Source organism: Polypterus senegalus, chromosome 3 (genome assembly GCF_016835505.1).
Source record: "Polypterus senegalus isolate Bchr_013 chromosome 3, ASM1683550v1, whole genome shotgun sequence".
Classification (NCBI taxonomy): domain Eukaryota; kingdom Metazoa; phylum Chordata; class Cladistia; order Polypteriformes; family Polypteridae; genus Polypterus; species Polypterus senegalus.
The window spans coordinates 101026016-101038481 of record NC_053156.1 but is presented as its reverse complement, the minus strand read 5'-3'; the positions used below and the strand labels follow the sequence as shown (position 1 = coordinate 101038481).

At 39.6% G+C, this 12466-nt stretch overlaps 1 protein-coding gene across 3 annotated transcripts in view; it reads right to left on the bottom strand.

Moving 5' to 3' along the window:
- Window positions 1-6067, bottom strand: part of ccr6a (chemokine (C-C motif) receptor 6a) — a 71161-nt gene extending 65094 nt beyond the window's left edge. The window contains exon 1 of one of the 3 annotated variants that reach the window (XM_039747687.1): window positions 5985-6067. The gene's annotated coding sequence lies outside the window, so the exon portion shown is untranslated. Of the gene's footprint in view, window positions 1-1750; window positions 1836-4346; window positions 4378-5984 lie in introns of those variants that run through there. The other 2 variants (XM_039747689.1, XM_039747688.1) reach the window with 2 other exon arrangements.
- Window positions 6068-12466: the final 6399 nt, after the last annotated feature.

Here is a 12466-nt window from a genome sequence, read left to right as displayed (position 1 = left end):
TCACCGCGATACCAATGCATACACCAATGGTGCTTGCAACTGTTCTTGGATCAGTCAACAATGTAATCTCTGATTCTATCATTGATGGCTTTAGATAAATCATTTCAGATTTCCTTGCAAAGTTACAAAGACTCTGTGAGCATAAGGGGCAGTTCTTTGCAAAAATGAATGCGCAGACTGAGTACAATTGGCCTGTCTGTATAATTTCAGTGGTAGGAGTGAAGATGTCCATTGTGGACGCGGCCCGGGCACAGACAGGCAGACATGTTATAAATCACCACCACACGTTTATTTACAATATTATCTACAATAATTTCAAGTGCACACACAAACCCCCACACAGTCCTGGCCACACAATGCCTTCCTCTTCGGACTGCCTCCACTTTCTCTCTTGCCTTGTCCTGCCTCCACCCGACTCCAACCTCGATTGAAGGGAGACGGCCCCTTTTATTTCATCCCGGATGGTTCCAGGTGTATCCCGGCACTCCTCCCTGGACACGCCCCAGTGTGGCGGAAGTGCCGGCTGTTCTCCCGGAAGCTCTCTAGGTGTCCCTGCTCCACTTCTCCCCAGCACTTCCTGGTGTGGCGGAAGTGCTGAGGTCCAGGGTCCCCAAGGCATTGGGGCTCCCCCTGGCAGTGACCACGGATCCCTACAGGGTTGGGCTTCCAAGCCTGCTACCCGTGGCCCCCAAAGCAACCAGGATGGCGGCCCCCACATGATCCAGAGTGGGCATAGACCCTCTTCCGGTCCCTCAAGGCGTCCCAGCCGGGTCGTTGTCCCTGGCATCTCTGACACCATTTTATGTTTAGACACATAATCTTGTTGGGAGATGTAGGCGTATTATAAGTGAGAACTGAATTTAAAAAGTAAACAGATTGCCACCTTGATGTATGCCATTACTCAGAAGATTTAAACAGATTTGAGAAGAATCAAGTCTGTGGGCTCTCGAGAAGAATGGAGCAAGAGAACTAAATGGTGCACATCGGTGATTACTATTTACTAAGGTAAATAAAGAATTGTCATGAAAGGATTTGATGAAAACGCACGAGGTTCCTTCTGATGACATACTTCAGGATCTAAACATTAATGATCAGCACCTGTGGGCATCACAAAATGTTGCTGCGTCATTTTTGACCTATTTGCCTACTTATTTTCGAGTTGTGGTTGGTTGAATTCTCTTGTTTTCTTTGTGTTTGGCCCTTTGGCATCAAGCATCAATGATGTCATCAGACATGATGAGCCAGTATAGCACATGGGCTGTTAATGCGTTTGAGAATGTACACATCTCAGTGAGTTTGGTTGTTTAAGTAGGTCAGAAGCACAGTGGTCTTCCCGAAAATGTGTCTCACAAAAGCAAAACAAAAGAATTACTGGAAAAGAACAACAATGAAAACACAAAGCTGAACAGAAATGACCAGTTTTGTACTTTGCTTTCAGAAGTGGGATTAGAGGGTTTAAGGGTGGTCCTGATTCAAAACTGGGAAGTCCAACATGAGCTTTAGTAAAACTTTACTTCTGAGCTTTCACGTTTGACTCTAGTGTGGGCTTAACCTTGTGCTTGCTTGTAATCACTGGTGTTTTTGGCATAAAACGTTGGGGGTGATGGTGGGTGGGCATATGGACCTATGAGAAACGGTAAAAAAGTGTTGGAGGCAGCAAGCTACATTATCATGAGAAGCTGACCATAAACAGAACACTTGGCAGGGGTGTGTGTGTTTGTGTGTGAGGGAGAAACAGAGAAGGACTTACAAGATGTGGTCCTCTGCCTAAATCCACCGGTGTGGGTACGCGGTCTCTGGGAGGGTCTTGGCTGGAGTGGAGAAATGTGAGTGCTGATAATACTGTCTCTGAATCCAATTGAGTGGCATTATGGGGGTAGGCAAGGAAGAAGACAGAGGAAGCAAAAGAATTTCACAATGAATTAGACTACCAGCATCAGTGATAAAATGCCATAAAAAAGTCACACATAGTTTAGATCTACCAACATATTATCATATAGTACAACCTCTAAAGAACAGTATTAAAAGACGAGACATTAAGCCCGTTACAATAACGGGCGCTAGAACAGTATTGCATAAACATTAGTAGGAACAGTCTATATTAAATGGCAAGGGACCTTGACCTTATTCTGTTTCTTGTCTTAATTTTTTTTTGTCAAAAATATTTTTGCAAGAAGCCTAATAATAAAAATAAAATAGAAACATATATGACAATACAGTAAGTATAATTAATATTGCCTTAGTGTAAAACTTTGTAACAATCTGTGAAACACAATATCTGAAGAAGATATTTAGGTAAAATGTTCTGTTTTTTTATCTCATGAAATTTTTTCTGTACAATTTCATTATAGACAACATTTCTTGTAAATATTCTGTCTGAGTTTGGCAACAGTTTACCTTGTTCAGGAATCTCTACAACCTTGACAACAACATCTGTAAAACTTCAAACTCTTGATAATGCAACATATAACTGACTGTGGCTGAATACTGGTTCTGGCAAGTAAATGCTAACCTTTTCTAAGGTTTGCTCTTCTGAGTCTTTCTCTTTTAGCGTTTTTCTGACAGTCTTTTTCTTTTTCTTCAATCAATCTGTTTGCTCTCATTTTTCTTTGTCTTTCAGCATTTCTTTTGTTGATGTTTACTTGTTGAGCTGACTGTTCTTCCAGGAGATGTTGCTTATATAGGATTTGATTGTCTGTGTCTTTTGTCCTACTTGACGTGTCCTTTTTTTGGGTGGCATGTTGTTAGTAGATACGTCCGTAATATTTTCTCCTACAGTAATACTGGCTTGTATGTGGCTGTAATATGCATCACTGTAGTCTGTGTCTTTAATTTTCTCTCGCAGTAATACTGGTTTGTATTTCCATAAAATGCCTGTAATTTTCACTGACAGTAATACTGGCTTTGATGTCCGTAATATGACTTTAATTTTCTGTCACAACAGTGGGCAATCAGCAGAGTGTCCCCAGCAACTGATGTAATGTGTGGCGTGTAGCTGAAAATCGTTCCCGTGGCGTCTCCCCAGCAAGTACTGTGCAGTTACCCAGAAAGTATTTTAATGTATGGGGGCGTGCAGCTGATTATTTAATGTGTGGCGTATCCCCAGCAATGGATTTTATGTGCGTGGCCGCGACTACCCAATCAGCACTCGCCCCAGCAATGGTGTCCTTTATTTGCTTATCATGCGCGGCAGCGGCTAGGCCATTCATTGTGTGCCCAGCTTCCAGTGTGTGTGCATCCACGGTGACGAGCGCATGGGCGGGACACAGTGCGATGTGTGGCGCAGCCCGCGCACACGCACTTCACCAGAAGACACACGGATACCTGGACGCACACAGGGGTTTTATTAAAGAGGATGTCTCAGAATGAATATTCATAAATGTACATATTTTGTTCAGTGAGCAAAGTGCTCAATAATATTGTGTCTAAGTTGTCAATGTGATGTATGATTAATAGTTACCCCATATAAATGAAATGTGCAAAGTCTGCGTGTATATGAATAAGCGAGAATACTTGCTAACTACTGCAGGAGAAAGTGATGGGCAAAGCTATACACATTAAGAGTCTCCTGGGAACTTAGGAAAATATCCTTGGGTTTGTGTAAATAGGGAACACAGGGAACACAAGGCTTTTAGATAACATCTTCACTGAAGAAGGGGCCTGAGTTGCCTTGAAAGCTTGCATATTGTAATCTTTTTAATTAGCCAATAAAAGGTGTCATTTTGCTTGGCTTTTCTCTACATTCATAATGGCTAACACGGTACAACACCCTAGTACTACAGCATTATCTGTACAAATTCACCAAAACTCACCTTCCTCAAATTCATAGGAGAAAGTGCATAATTTTGATAAATACTGCTAAGATAAACTATGGGCTGGAACCCTGCCTGGGGTTTGTTTCCTGCCTTGTGCCCTGTGTTGGCTGGGACTGGCTCCAGCAGACCCCCGTGACCCTGTAGTTAGGATATAGCGGGTTGGATAATGGATGGATGGATGCTAAGATAAAATCACCCCTTCATTAAAAGATACATGAATCCATCCATCTGTTTTCAATAAACATAACATCCTCAAACCTGCTTACTCCAATTCAGAGACTCAGTTGAGAACTAAAGACCAACCCAGCTGGGCAGATAAAAGGCGGGTGGGCGGTTTGGGGATGCGCTCCATCACTGGGCCGTTTTATGTCTGCCTCAAGGAATTCTTATCGGTGCTATATAAAGCCACTTACAAATAATATGTACAGTATCATTAGACCATTCAATTGTAGAACTGTTAAGAGCCATTTATTACTTTGTATCTCAAACATATAGCAGTTAACGGCAATGAAAATATAATAATATTCACACAGAAAGCGGAGCCATTGATCGCTTTTCTTCGCAGTCGTATCCATCAAAACTGACATTGCGGCAGCTCAGCTGTCTTCGGTTTCTGCTCGCCCTGAATCTCAAACTCCGATCAAGAAAGGAATGTACTGCGCTGTATATGATGCAAATCTCCCGACTTTCACACATTTCTTATAGATAACACAGTAAATCTCCTTCTTTTGTGGTCAAAGATGTTGACTTTTTAAACAAACAACACGTGACTCGGCCAAGATCAGATAACACATTTTGTCAGGACGTTGAAAAAAAAAATCAGATGTTGCTAATTTATTTGTAACCTCTGCCTCTCTTAAGACGGCATCAACTGAAGCGATCTGGTGTGGCGAGGGAGCCACAGTGTAAAGGACGTGCATGTGGGCAAAAAAGCACCCATCTTTAAAACGACACGCGACAAATTTACGAGCGCAACCCCGAGCGGGCAGCCCTGCCAGTAATCCGAGACTGGCAAGATAGATAGATAGATAGATAGATAGATAGATAATGAAAATTAAACAAATTAAAACTTTTTATCTCAAATCTTGTCTGACATATTTTAAGATTTATTAGCGTTATAAATAAATTTGTATTCAGTATTATTTAGCTTATTTCAATAAATCTTGTCAAGTACATTTTGTTTACTTTGTTTTTGTTTATAGATAGATAGATAGATAGATAGATAGATAGATAGATAGATAGATAGATAGATAGATAGAAAAAATAAAGCACCTTTACTGCAATTAAAACAGCAGCAGAAGAAAAAATACTTTGTGCAGAATGAATTACAAACGGTATTCTCAAAACAGCCAAACACATATTTTCGTTTCTTTTCAAACCCGTTTAGTCCACTTCAGATTTGTGGGTGCAAAAGCCCATCATGGCTGCAATGAGCAAAATCGACACACGAACACTTGCAGAGTTAAATGAGGGATGTCTATAGAGGATGATGTTCTGATATCTTCTATTTTTATATACTCTTGCATATGTACACTTTGAGTTATTAGTTTGCTAACTTTAAATTGAAACTGTAAATTTTAATGAGAATTAGACGGATCTCTGGATCGATTTCCATGTTCTGATTTTTATACCGTATTCCAATATAATTGTAAATACTAACAGTTTGTAAAATGCTTGTCCTTTACTGAAAAAACTGGGAACGATTTCAGAGAGCAATCAGAAACGAATTAAAGAGCTTTTTTTGTTACGCGGAGTTCTCAACAACCAGCTTTTCCTTAAAATAGAAATTCAATTTTAAGCATGTTTAGTTTAAGGTCTCCGATTAAGATGGTACTTTAACTCAAAACGCTTTCATTTAAATAGTTAAAGAAAACGTACCAGTTCCTGAAGTTTTTATTTTCCTTAAATCACGACTAAATGCCACCGCATGGCAGCACAATGTTCCTGTGAAACTACAAATCTATCTATCTATCTATCTATCTATCTATCTATCTATCTATCTATCTACGACGTGTTCATAACATTTATTTTAATGGCACTTTAGCAATATAAAGAAAGCATCATTGATAAAAGCTCACTGATACAGCCTTACTAAAACCCTCTTCCTCTTTGCCTCCTGACCCAGCTTTTAACCAATAAAATCGTGAAATGTGATTTTTTTCCCCCTACCTGTTAGCAGTTGCAGAAATGTGTCCGACAGATCACGTCTGTGCCGAGCTAAACTGCAAAAAGAGGAAGTTTTTCTCTTTTTTCTGACCTTGGCTGTGAGTTTTGAGCCTAAAACGAGTCATATTTTTACTTTCAGCTCCTCCTTCTCTCATTTCAAGCTGTAAAGGTGTGCTCTGCTCTCACATCTAAAGAAACGTTAAATAGGTCAGCACTGACAGAGGAGCTTAGCAAATCACGCTCTGAAAATGCAGTTCTCTGTAGACCCTTTAGTTGCATGCTAATTCACTAAACAGACATCCAATAACAAACACAAATAAAGATATTCTAAACATATTACAAGCAATGATTCAATGATTATGTGACCTTAATTATTATTAATAAATACCTTTGTGGCAAAATCATATAAATGTACAATACAATTTTCTTTTTTTCTGTATAACCAAAGCTGAAAATAAAACAATTGAAGTTATCATCAGGGCCATCTTAACATATGGGCACAATTGGCACTGGCCGTGGGTCCTGGGAGCATAGGGGCCCCCGATGTCTCTTGATGTCTGTGTATGATTCAGTGCACTACTTTGCCCAGGGTATGTTGCTTTTAAGACTGCCCTGATTATCGTATAAAAACAAATAAACTAAATAAAAACAGAAAATCTGCAACTCAAAAAAATAAGCTTGAATTTTTCAACAAAACACTGAAGAAAGTCCAAAAAAGCAGGGGAAAGGATGTAAATTCTGTACAAAGCCCATCTGATGCTTGAACAGTTTGTTAGTGCTTAAGCAGCTGGATTTATTTGAGGACAGATGTGGTGATCCAGGAAAACATGAACAAAACCTTTTATACGCAATAATTAAAATGGAAAGATTATACAATAATTTTCAAGCCTGTCTGCACAGCTAATAAAGTTGCACTATTCAGGAAAGGTCCATCTGTCCATTCTTTATCAAACCTGCTTAATATATTTCAGGGAAGGGTTGAAGGCTATCCAGAAAGAACTAAGCATATCAGCCACGTGCCAACGTTGAACGAGGTGGCAGCCCATCACCTGGTAGACACACATACCCCACGACACTCAATCCAGCAAAGCACATCCACCTAACCAATACTACATTGGGATGTGCCTTGGGAAAAACCCAGAGAAGCAGAGGCGAACATGCAAAGACTCCATTCATCATTTCAAATCACTAGATGATAGCAAATGAACAATGCAAATTTATCTTAAACTAAAACAACACAAGTGTGATGTTTTCTTTAATCATCCATCCATTATCCAACCCGCTAAATTCTAACTACAGGGTCACGGGGGTCTGCTGGAGCCAATCCCAGCCAACACAGGGTGCAAGACAGGAACAAACCAGGGCAAGGTGCACACACACACACACTAGGGACAATTTAGAATCGCCGGTGTATCTAACCTGTATGTCTTTGGACTGTGGGAGGAAACCCGCGCAGACACCGGGAGAACATGCAGACTCCATGCAGGGAGGACTCGGGAAGTGAACCTGGGTCTCCTAACTGCGAGGCAGCAACGCTACCACTGCGCCACCCATCTTTAATCATCATATTATTATTTTATTCTCCTGAGAGATAACAAAAAAGCCTCTTCACGGAAATGTATAAATCTCAGGATAAACCATCATCAGTTGTCATTGTAACTGTACCCTTCTACAGCATCCCATTAGTTGTGCTTTTAGGCCTGTACACCAACATAATGCTGCTGAAATAACTGCAGCAACATTTGGATCCTTGAGCAATCCCTTTGGTGACTTGGAATATATATCAACTTCTTTGAAGAAAAAAACAGGTAGTCATGTGAAAGAGCACTCAGGTGCCAACGTTGTTGAAATGAAGCACTCAGATGGTTGAAAACATCCATTATACCGATTCCAAACCTGCTTAATCCAGTTCATACCTGAGTGCCCACCCTGAGTAATGTAGGCAGCAAATAACAGAAACAGCAGTTGACTAAAATGCTTAAGTCTATAAATACATGACAAATTATATGTATATGTGCTAATATTGGATAACAGATGTAATCAGACTAGGCCAGCATTTCTTAAGATTTTCCCAAAAGCAACTCCTTTTGGGCAGCATGTGACTGGTCAGTGTAACCCACCAGTCTGGTGGAAAATTGCTATGAAGGAGGCATCACTTTCATGGTTTATGACACTGTATTCAGGAAAGACACTATATAGAAAAGTAGGTCTGCACACAAAAAAATTCCCATTATGCAAGAATTCTCTGAAATAACTCATATTTCTTTCTGAGTTTTGCGGTGAATGTGGCAAAAATTAAAATGTGTTTTTATGTCCTAAATGTATTAACCTTGAAGAGACACGCAAGGTCCCTCTGGTACCCTCTGGTACACTGTTCTCTTCTGATTTGTTATCTGACACTAATTATCCTAACATAACAGCATTATGGGCCCCCGGGCAAAGCAGTGCACTGGGACCCCTACCTACACAACCACTCACAGGAATAAAAATGTAAATGGTCGATAAAATTAAACATATATTTATTGTATTGGTACTTCCAACAAAATCAGTGTTTAAACATTAATAAAACACAATGTACTGCAAAAATTAATCAACACAAACATCTGAACAATATAACGTGAACCTTGAAAAACACAAAAATTTCAACATATAAATGGCACTCAATTGGTAAACCATACAGACGGTGATGACACAGTATGAAATTACTATGAATTATTTATTATTAATCAAGTGTTCAACACAAACATTTGCAAAATTTCTTTGCAGAGAATTGAGTTGAAGTGACGTTAACATACGCTTTTACGTTATCTAGTGTGTGAGATCCGTACACATACATGCACGTGAAGTGGCAGAAGTGACCGTGATACTAAATCAGAGGTGAATGCTAATGTCTACTTGTAGCACAATAACAACTATTTATAGTTTAGTATAGCATAGTATTTATTTATTGACAGCAAGTCACAACATACAGTACATAGATTAGCATGGAGCCCCTATGCTCGTGGAGCCCCCAGGCAACTGCCCAGCGTGCCCATGTGTTAAGATGGCCCTGTCCTAACACACAGCTTTTCTAAAGTATGGACAAGTCTGAGTGCCTATGCTGATAAGAGGAAGAACATTTGAACTCTACACAAGACAGTGACTAAGTCCTGACATGTTATGACGTTTTGAGACAGTAACGCTAACTCTGCTGGAGAACATATGTATGACAAAAAGGAAAAATGACATATATATTTATTTTGTGATGTCCCCAGGTGAGGACATCCTGATATGTAGAAGGAGGTTGTGGTTTTGGGCAACCAAATAAGCCCCATTACCAATGCAGGTAGCCATAATAAACGTGTGGCACTAACTTTAAAGGCTTTGGGATTTGTATGTTCTTACTGGATGAAAAAAAATGAAAAGCAAATATTATTTCTTCACAGAACCAGAGAAACACAGAATAAATGACCAAGGACTGCAGTAGAGAGTAGGACTTTAGGGACCTTCAGAACTCAACTTAATATTACTGAATTTTGGAGAAATTAAGTGGATAGGATTGGTGAGCTTTCTTGGGCTAAATGGCTTCTTCAATTCTTGCAACGTTCTAAAAAAGTTAAGAATATAAATATTTAAAAATAAGAAGAGATCTTTTCTGCCTGTTGATTATCTTGTCATCATTTATCCTATCCAGTCAGTTTATGTAGAGAGCCAGGTAGCAAAACGTATTTCTCACTGACAAAGAAAAATGTTTTCTCGACCACAGCAAGGTCTCTGTGTGTTCCACATAAATACACTGTTGTGAGAATCCACGCACTTCACACAAATGGTGAATACACAATTGTCAACTGTTTAAAAACCTCCTCAGCGCAGTGGTTGAAAGCAGGCCACTTCACACAACACAAATAGTCCCCTAGAGGAGCTGTCTTTGTCTTTATAATACAAAAGCATTTTAATAGTGAATAAAGAGGGTAAAGTTAACATAATGCTAAGAAGTAAGAAAGTTATAAATACAGGATTTCAGAGAAGGTATTCAGTGTGGAAGGCCATGTTGGTGTTCACATCCTCCCAGCGTGGAGCAATTGACTATTTTTAATTGTCAACCTTTATCTTCTCAAATGGCCACAATTTGCACATTTTTCATCTTCTCTGGTTGGTTTCTGTCATCTCTTCCGAAAGCTGTGACATTGTATATCTAAATTTATTTTTTCAAAGTGAAATTAACGCTATCTTTTGATACGTTTCACATTCACAGCCTTATAGAAGTTGTATATAATTTAAGAAAGGATTATGATAATATTTACCATAGCAAATACAGAAAGGTGTACAAGTTGTGTTTGAAAGAACAGCTTCATATGGTCAATCATCTTCATCTCCCTCACTCCCCATTTCTGTCATTACTTTAAAAGAGTTTTTTTCCCCTGCAGTTCTTGTTTCCTTAAACCCCTTCTCAATTTCATGACCTAGTGCAGGCTACCTTAACAAAATGTAAGTCATGTCCTTGAGCTGCCTACTGTTCTGAGGTGGATAATGACCCCCATAAGACTGAAAATTTGTCATTCCCTTTAAGTTTCTTATCACTTATTTTTTCTGTGTTTCATTTTGTATTATTTGTCTGGTGATCTTAGACTGTTTAATGAATCCCGCATGGCCGCCATGTTGTGATATCACATTGGCAGTGGTCACACACGATGGGTGTGGTCATGTGAGCCGCTGGGTGACCTCTTGGCAGCAACTCCAGTCACCACAAAAGTAGTAATAACAATAGAATTGTCCGCTCTTGTGATCAAACTGCCACTTTCTTTCAATATTGTCGCATTTTTTGACACTTTTTCCTTAGTTCAACAGTTAATTAATGGTACAAATATTGATTCCATTTATGTTAATCAGTTTGCAACTACAGTACATTGCTTTTCTAAGCGTTTAATGAAATTTATGTCTTTATCTGTACTTATTATGTAATTTATAATTTATGAAGTTTGAACTTGCATTTACTTATGCCGCATTCTGGGTATGCAATCGGTGAAGAGTGGCATACAAAAATAAACTGAATTGAATTGAATTGTGTACCCTTGTAGTGTGTGTATATATATATACAGTGGTGTGAAAAACTATTTGCCCCCTTCTTGATTTCTTATTCTTTTGCATGTTTGTCACACAAAATGTTTCTGATCATCAAACACATTTAACCATTAGTCAAATATAACACAAGTAAACACAAAATGCAGTTTTTAAATGATGGTTTTTATTATTTAGCGAGAAAAAAAATCCAAACCTACATGGCCCTGTGTGAAAAAGTAATTGCCCCCTTGTTAAAAAATAACCTAACTGTGGTGTATCACACCTGAGTTCAATTTCCGTAGCCACCCCCAGGCCTGATTACTGCCACACCTGTTTCAATCAAGAAATCACTTAAATAGGAGCTGCCTGACACAGAGAAGTAGACCAAAAGCACCTCAAAAGCTAGACATCATGCCAAGATCCAAAGAAATTCAGGAACAAATGAGAACAGAAGTCATTGAGATCTATCAGTCTGGTAAAGGTTATAAAGCCATTTCTAAAGCTTTGGGACTCCAGCGAACCACAGTGAGAGCCATTATTCACAAATGGCAAAAACATGGAACAGTGGTGAACCTTCCCAGGAGTGGCCGGCCGACCAAAATTACCCCAAGCGCAGAGACGACTCATCCGAGAGGTCACAAAGACCCCAGGACAACGTCTAAAGAACTGCAGGCCTCACTTGCCTCCATTAAGGTCAGTGTTCACGACTCCACCATAAGAAAGAGACTGGGCAAAAACGGCCTGCATGGCAGATTTCCAAGACGCAATCCACTGTTAAGCAAAAGAACATTAGGGCTCATCTCAATTTTGCTAAGAAACATCTCAATGATTGCCAAGACTTTTGGGAAAATACCTTGTGGACTGATGAGACAAAAGTTGAACTTTTTGGAAGGCAAATGTCCCGTTACATCTGGTGTAAAAGGAACACAGCATTTCAGAAAAGAACATCATACCAACAGTAAAATATGGTGGTGGTAGTGTGATGGTCTGGGGTTGTTTTGCTGCTTCAGGACCTGGAAGGCTTGCTGTGATAGATGGAACCATGAATTCTACTGTCTACCAAAAATCCTGAAGGAGAATGTCCGGCCATCTGTTCGTCAACTCAAGCTGAAGCGATCTTGGGTGCTGCAACAGGACAATGACCCAAAACACACGAGCAAATCCACCTCTGAATGGCTGAAGAAAAACAAAATGAAGACTTTGGAGTGGCCTAGTCAAAGTCCTGACCTGAATCCAATTGAGATGCTATGGCATGACCTTAAAAAGGCGGTTCATGCTAGAAAACCCTCAAATAAAGCTGAATTACAACAATTCTGCAAAGATGAGTGGGCCAAAATTCCTCCAGAGCTGTAAGAGACTCATTGCAAGTTATCACAAACGCTTGATTGCAGTTATTGCTGCTAAGGGTGGCCCAACCAGTTATTAGGTTCAGGGGCAATTACTTT